Here is a 7,177-nt window from a genome sequence, read left to right on the forward strand (position 1 = left end):
CGCCATTGCACTCCAGCCTGGGCAACAAGAGCAAAACTCTGTCTCAAAAAAAAAAAAGACAAGCAATAATGTGGCAGAAAATATTGGTCATATTATAATAGGCATAGTGTAATTATCCATATATATAAAGAACTACAAATTGATTTTTAAAGTACTTTTTTTTAAAGACAGGGTCTCACTCTGTTGCCCAGGCTGGAGTGCATTGGCACAATCATACCTCACTACAGCCTTACTCTCCTGCACTCAAGCAATCCTCTAACCTTAGTCTCCTGAGTAACTGGGACTACAGGTGTGCACCACAGTGCTCAGTTAATTTTTTATTTATTTTTATTATTTATTTATTTTTTTGAGATGGAGTCTAGCTTTGTCACCCAGGCTGGAGTACAGTGATGCGCTTGGCTCAGTGCAACCTCTGCTTCCTGGGTTCAAGCGATTCTCTTGCCTCAGCCAGCTGGGATTACAGGTGCCTGCCACCACACCCAGCTAATTTTTGTATTTTCGCTGTGTTGGCCAGGCTGGTCTTGAACTCCTGACCTCAGGTGATCCACCCGCCTCGGCCTCCCAAAGTGCTGGGATTTTAAGCGTGAGCCACCGTGCCTGGCCAATTTTTTTTATTTTTTAATTTTCATTTGTAGTAGACATGAGGTCTCGCTATGTTGCCCAGGCTAGTTTTGAACTCCTGAACTCAAGGAATCCTCCCACATCAGCCTCCCGAAGTGCTGGGATTAAAGGCATGAGCCACCATGCCCAGAGGATTTGAAAAATACTGAGAATCCAACAGAAAAATGAATAGCGTATACAAGTAATTCACAGGAGTAAAGTTTGAATGGCCAATATAAATAAAATTAAAATATGCACAGCTTCTCTAGTAACCAAGTAAATGTGAAATATATCAACTGGTTTTAATTTTCCACTTATCAAGTAAGTGATTTAAAGTCCAACAAGATCAACTATCAGTAAGTATACTAGGGAAATGGCAATTTTCAAACACTTGGTGTAAGGATAAACTGATATAACCTCTTTGGAGAGCAATCAGGCAGAATTTATTAAAATATGTGTTTCCTCCCATCCAGTGATTCTGTCCAAGATAAGTACTCCAGAGAAATTCTCCCATGTCGTGGTAGAAAGATATGCACCAGTGTTGATGAAATGCTGAAAACACCAAAACGGCCTGGGCATAGTGGCTCACGCCTGTAATCCCAGCACTTTGGGAGGCCCAGGCAGGCGGATCACTGGAGGTTGGGAGTTCGAGACCAGCCTGACCAACATGGAGAAACCCCATCTCTACTAAAAATACAAAAAATTAGCCGGGTGTGGTGGCACATGCCTGTAATTCCAGCTACTTGGGAGGCTGAGGCAGGAGAATCGCTTGAACCTGGGAGGGGGAGGTTGCGGTGAACCTAGATCACACCATTGCACTCCAGACTGGGTAACAAGAGCGAAACTCCGTCTCAAAAAAACAAACAAACAAAAACCCCGAAACACCATTAGGAAAATGGTCAAAGAGAATGTAGTATATGCGTATGAATTTAACAGAAATGAACTAGATCTCTATGTATCAAAGTAGACAAGAGTGTTCAAGACATAGCGTTCAAAATAAAATTGTTCTTTTAACTGCAGCTTAACAGTGGATGTAACTGCTTCTTTGCTGTGGCAGACTATGTTTTCTGAAGGCCTCAACAGTCTCTCCTGTCCCTCTTCCTCTTCTAGAACCTTGATACTTCCCTGTGAAGTATCATAGGTAGGGTCTAATACTCCCCTCCTTCAACCTGAAGCCCTGCCTTGGGCTTGTGACTTGCTTGTAACACAATCAAATACAGTGAAGGAGTTACCAGGTGACTTCCAGAGCTAGGTCAGAAAAGGTGATGCAGCCTCAGTGTTCAACACATACTTGGGTCTGGAGCCACCACGGGAAGGCTGTCATGCTGCGAGGGAGCAAAGGCAGGTGGAGGGACATACACAGGGGCTGTGGCTGGCTGTCCTGGCCTTTGAGTCATCCTTGTCTAAGTGCCAGGCACACACCTTAACTACCTTTAGGTAATTCCATCCCTCAGGTGTCATGTCACCCCCAGCCCTTGAGCCTTCCCATCTGAAGCCCCAGGCTTTATGGAGAAGAAACAACATGTTCCTGCCACGCTCCTTCTGAACTGCTGACATAACAGAATCCATGACCATAATAAAATGGTGGTTTCATGCCATTAGGTTTGGGGTGACTTGTTATGCCCTTCGTGCTTCTGTGCCTTTGCTCCCTCCATCTGGAATGCCTTTCCCCTCCCCGAGCCTGCAGATCCTCTCTGAGGCCCAGCTACCAATGGTATCTCCTTGGTGGAGTTCCTCACAGACGTAAGAGGGGTGACCTTAAAACTTGTGGCCATGGCTGGGCGTGGTGGCTCACACCTGTAATCCCAGCATTTTGGGAAGGCGAGGCGGGCAGATCACTTGAGGTCAGGAGTTTGAGACCAGCCTGGCCAACATGGTGAAACCCCGTCTCTACTAAAAATACAAAAATTAGCTGGGCGTGTTGGCATGTGCCTGTAATCCCAGCTACTCAGGAGGCTGAGGCACGAGAATCACTTGAACCCAAGAGGCGGAGGTTGTGGTGAGCCGAAGAAATCGCGCCACTGCATTCCAGTCTGGGCAACAGAGTGAGACTCTGTCTCACAAAAACATAACAAACAAACAAAATACCAAAAAATTAACTTGTGGTCACAAGTCAGGACCTTGAGTGGATGTACAGAATTTAATCAGAGAGCCTTGTTGTTTTAATGAAGAATATCATTCTTAAGAGACAGGAAACATTATTCACAACAGCCAAAAGGTAGATGCAATCCACCCATCTATTGGCAAATTAATAGATACATAAAATATGGTCTCTACATACAATGGAATATTACTCAGCCTTAACAAGGGAGAGAATTGTGACACATGCTATGGATGAACCTTGAAGACATTATGCAAAGTGAAATATGCCAGTCACAAAAGAACAAATGCTGCATGGTTCCACTTACATGAAGTAGCTAGAATAGTCAAACTCACAGAGACAAAGTAGAGTGGTGGCTGCCAGTGGCTGGGGGGTAGGAGGGAATGGGGAGTCAGTGTTTAATGGGCACAGAATTTCAGTTGGGGAAGACAAAACAAGTTCTAGAGATGGACGGTGGTGATGGTTGTACAACAATGTGAATTTAATTAATGCCACAGACTGTACACTTGGTTGAAATGGTAATTTTCATGATATATATATTTAACCACAATTCAGAAAAAGAAATTGTCTGAAAAGAACATTGTCAAGTTTAAAGTTCTTCAGGTTTAGACAAGAGGGCAATGCAAAATCCAATCAAGACAGGCAGCCATCTGGGTGGGTGGGCACTGCTGGGTTCCCTGAGCAGTCAGAATACGTATTTTAGATAAGGGACATGAGCTATGTGACTCCATCTGTCTGTAAGCTGCAGTAAGTGCTACAGGGCTATGGAAAGGGCTCCCTCTAGAGTGTTCAGCTGCAGGAGTTGTGGTGTGGTTATCCAGAAACATCACGAAAGACCCCTTCCCTCCCAGGTAGACAGGAAGGTAATACCAATATTGTTTGGCATGACATAATTTCCTTTGCCGGTAAACATCTTCTTGCTCTAGAAATAACTATAATTAATATAGTAAAGGAAAGTTAAAGGGAATCAAACCCACAGAATCATCCTATTGGCTTGAAGCAATCTGTGCACCCTGCCCCAGGCTTACTGTCTCAATCTGTGCTATTCAATACAGCAGCTACTAACCACATGTGGTCAGTAAGCACCTGAAATGTAGTTTGTCTGAATTAAGATGTGCTGTAAGAGTAAAATATACACTAAATTTTAAAGACTTACTATGAAAAGGAATATAAAATATTGCAATAATTTTATATTGAATATATAGTGAAATACAGGTGACCCTTGAACAACACAGGTTTGAGCTGCACAAATCTACTTATGTATCAATTTTCTTCCCATCTGCCACCCCTGAGACAGCAGGACCAACATTCCTCCTCTTCCCCATTCCTCTTCCTCAGTGTACGCAGTGTGAAGACAAGGATGAAGACCTTTATGACGATGCGCTTCTACTTAATGAACAGTAAATATATTTTCTCTTCCTTATGATTTTTTCCTTTTGAGACAGGGTCTCACTCTGTCACCCAGGCTGGAACGTAGTGGCCCAATCTTGGCTCACTGCAGCCTCGACCTCCTGGGCTCAAGCAATCCTCCCTGCTTGTCAGCCTCCCGAATAGCTGGAACAACAGGCACATGCCATCATGCCTGGCTAATTTTTATATTTTTGGTAGAGATGGGGGTCTTGCTATGTTGAACAGGCTGGTCTTGAACTACTGGGCTCAAGAGATACTCTCGCCTCGGCCTCGAAAAGTGCTGGAGTGCTGGGATTACAGGCTTGAGCCACCACGCCCAGCCTAAAACCACTATTCTAAGATGGGTTCCATAGAAAGCCTACTTAAAACAAGCTCTGCCCACACAAAACTGCCAGTCAGCTTCTCAGTGCCTCAACTGTTTATCTTAAATTTATATTAATATATGCTCATAATTTTTAAAAAAACGTGGAGACACAAGCAACAAAAGGAAAAAATGGATTTCATCAAAACTAAGAAACTTTGTGCGTCGGCCAGGCGTGATGGCTCACACCTGTAATCCCAGCAGTTTGGGAGGCCAAGGCAGGCAGATCATGAGGTCAGGAGTTCGAGACCAGCCTGGCCAGCATGGTGAAACCCCGTCTCTACTAATAATACAAAAAATTAGCCAGGCATGGTGGCACGTACATGTAATCCCAGCTACTCAGGAGGCTGAGGCAGAATTGCCTGAATCCAGCAGGTGGAAGCTGCAGTTAGCCGAGACGGCGTCACTGCACTCCAGTCTGGGCAACAAAGCAAGACTCTGTCTCAAAAAAAAAAAAAAAAGAACCTTTGTGCATCAAAAGTCACCAGGAAGAAAGTGAAAAGAATGGGAGAAAATATCTGCAAATCATATATATGATGAGGGTCCAGCACCCAGAATATATAAAGGACTTACAACTCAATAACAAAAAGACAAATCACCCAATTAAAAAATGGGTGAAGGCCTTGGCCACTTCTTCCAAGAAAACATACAAATGACCAACAGACACATGAAAAGACGCTCAATGTCATAAGGGAAATACAAATCAAAATCATAATGAGATACTACTTCATCTACTTCATAGCCGTTAGGATGGCTATAATTTTTTTAAAAGACAGAAGACAAGTTTTCGTGAAGATGTGGAGAAACTGGAACCTTCGGGCTTTGCTGGTAGGAATATAAAATGGTATAGCTTCCATGGAAAACAGTTCAGCAGTTCCTCAAAAAGTTAAACATAGAGTTACCAGATAACTTAGCAATTGCACTCCCCAAAGAATTAAAAACAGGGACTCAAACATGCCCATCTTCACAGCTGCATTACTCACAATAGCCAAAAGGTGGAAACAATCCAAGTGCCCAGCAATAGATGAACAAAATGTGGTATATACTGTACACATAATGGAATATTACTCAGCCACAAAAAGGAAGTTCTGATACATGCTATAACATGGATGAACCTTGAAAACATGCTAAACACAAAAGGACAAGGCAAATTTGTAGACACAGCAAGTAAAGGATACCAGGGGCTAGCCAGAGAGGATAGTGGGGAATTACTGTTTAATGGGTAGATTTTATGTTTTAGATGAAAAAGTTTTGGAAATAGATGGTTGTGATGGTAGCAATATTGTGAATGTAATTAATGCCACTAAATTGCACACTTAAAAACAGTTAAAAGGTAAATTTTATACGTTATTTTACAACAAAAAAGGAAAACAAAAATAGAAGTTTGACCTAGCATTTCTACTCCAAAAGAAATGAATATACATCCATACAAAAACTTGTACATGAATATTCTAGCGTATGATTCATAGTAGCCAAAAAGTACAAACAACCCAAATGTCCATCAACAGAAGAATGGCCAAATAAAATGTAGTGTGAAATGAAATATTATTCAGCAACAAAAAGGAATGAAATACTGCATATGCTACAACATGGATGAATCTCAACATGCCAAGTGAAAGCCAGACACAAAAGGCCATATATGGTATTATTCTGTTTATATAAAATGTCCAGAATAGGCAAATCCACAGAGACAGAAAGATTAGAGGTTGCCTAAGGCTGCAGGAGCGGCTCCTAATGAGTAGAGAGCATCTTTTTGGGGCAATGAACATGTTCTTAAACAGTAGTGATGGTTGCACCACACTGTGAGTACACTAAGTGCCACTGTGAGTTTATTAAACGTGTACTTTAAAAGGGTGAATTTTGAGGTATGTGAATTATATCTCAGTAAAGCCATTATAGGGCAGAAGAAAAAGAGAAAAGAAAAAGAAAACCTTCCAGAAAGTCCAACAAAAAGACATGAGGAAGAAAAGGTGAGAGCCTGAGGATCCACCCAGCAGGTACAGCAACTGACTGACAGAAATTCCAGAGCCAGACAACAGAACAAATAGAAGTGAGAAAATTACTTTAAAAAATTAATACAAGGTGGCCAGGCACAGTGGCTCACAGCTGTAATCTCAGCATTCTGGGAGGCCGAGCCAGGCGGATTATCTGAGGTCAGGAGTTCGAGACCAGCCTGGCCAACATGGTGAAACCCCATCTCTACTAAAAATACAAAAAATTAGCCAGGCATGGTGGTGCACACCTGTAATCCCAGCTACTCGGGAGGCTGAGGCAGGAGAATCACTTGAACCCAGGAGGTGGAGGTTGCAGTGAGCTGAGATCACGCTACTGCACTCCAGCCTGGGCAACAGAGCGAGACTCTGTCTCAAAAAAATAATAAAAAAAGATGGAGTCTTTAAGATTCTGAGGGAAAATTATTTTTAACTTCATATCATTTTTATATTTGCACAGAAATATACAAATTGTATTTACGTATAAATATATTATTATTTTTTTAGACAGGGTCACGTTCTGTCACCCAAGCTGGAGTGCAGTGGTGCCACAGCTCACTGTAGCCTCAACCTCCAGGGCTCAAGCAATCCTCCTACCTCAGCCTCTTGAGTAGCTGGGACTGCAGGTGGCCACCACCACACCCGGCTAAGTTTTAAAAAATGTTCTGTAGATATAAGGTCTCACTATGCTTCCCAGGCTGTTCTTAAACTCCT

At 42.5% G+C, this 7,177-nt stretch overlaps 1 protein-coding gene across 3 annotated transcripts in view; it reads right to left on the reverse strand.

Moving 5' to 3' along the window:
* The window catches only part of DLGAP4 (discs, large (Drosophila) homolog-associated protein 4), a 202,913-nt gene that overhangs the window by 34,484 nt on the left and 161,252 nt on the right, over positions 1 to 7,177 (reverse strand). The gene's annotated exons all lie outside the window — the stretch shown is intronic.

Source organism: Mandrillus leucophaeus, unplaced genomic scaffold (genome assembly GCF_000951045.1).
Source record: "Mandrillus leucophaeus isolate KB7577 unplaced genomic scaffold, Mleu.le_1.0 Scaffold129, whole genome shotgun sequence".
In the NCBI taxonomy this organism is placed as follows: domain Eukaryota; kingdom Metazoa; phylum Chordata; class Mammalia; order Primates; family Cercopithecidae; genus Mandrillus; species Mandrillus leucophaeus.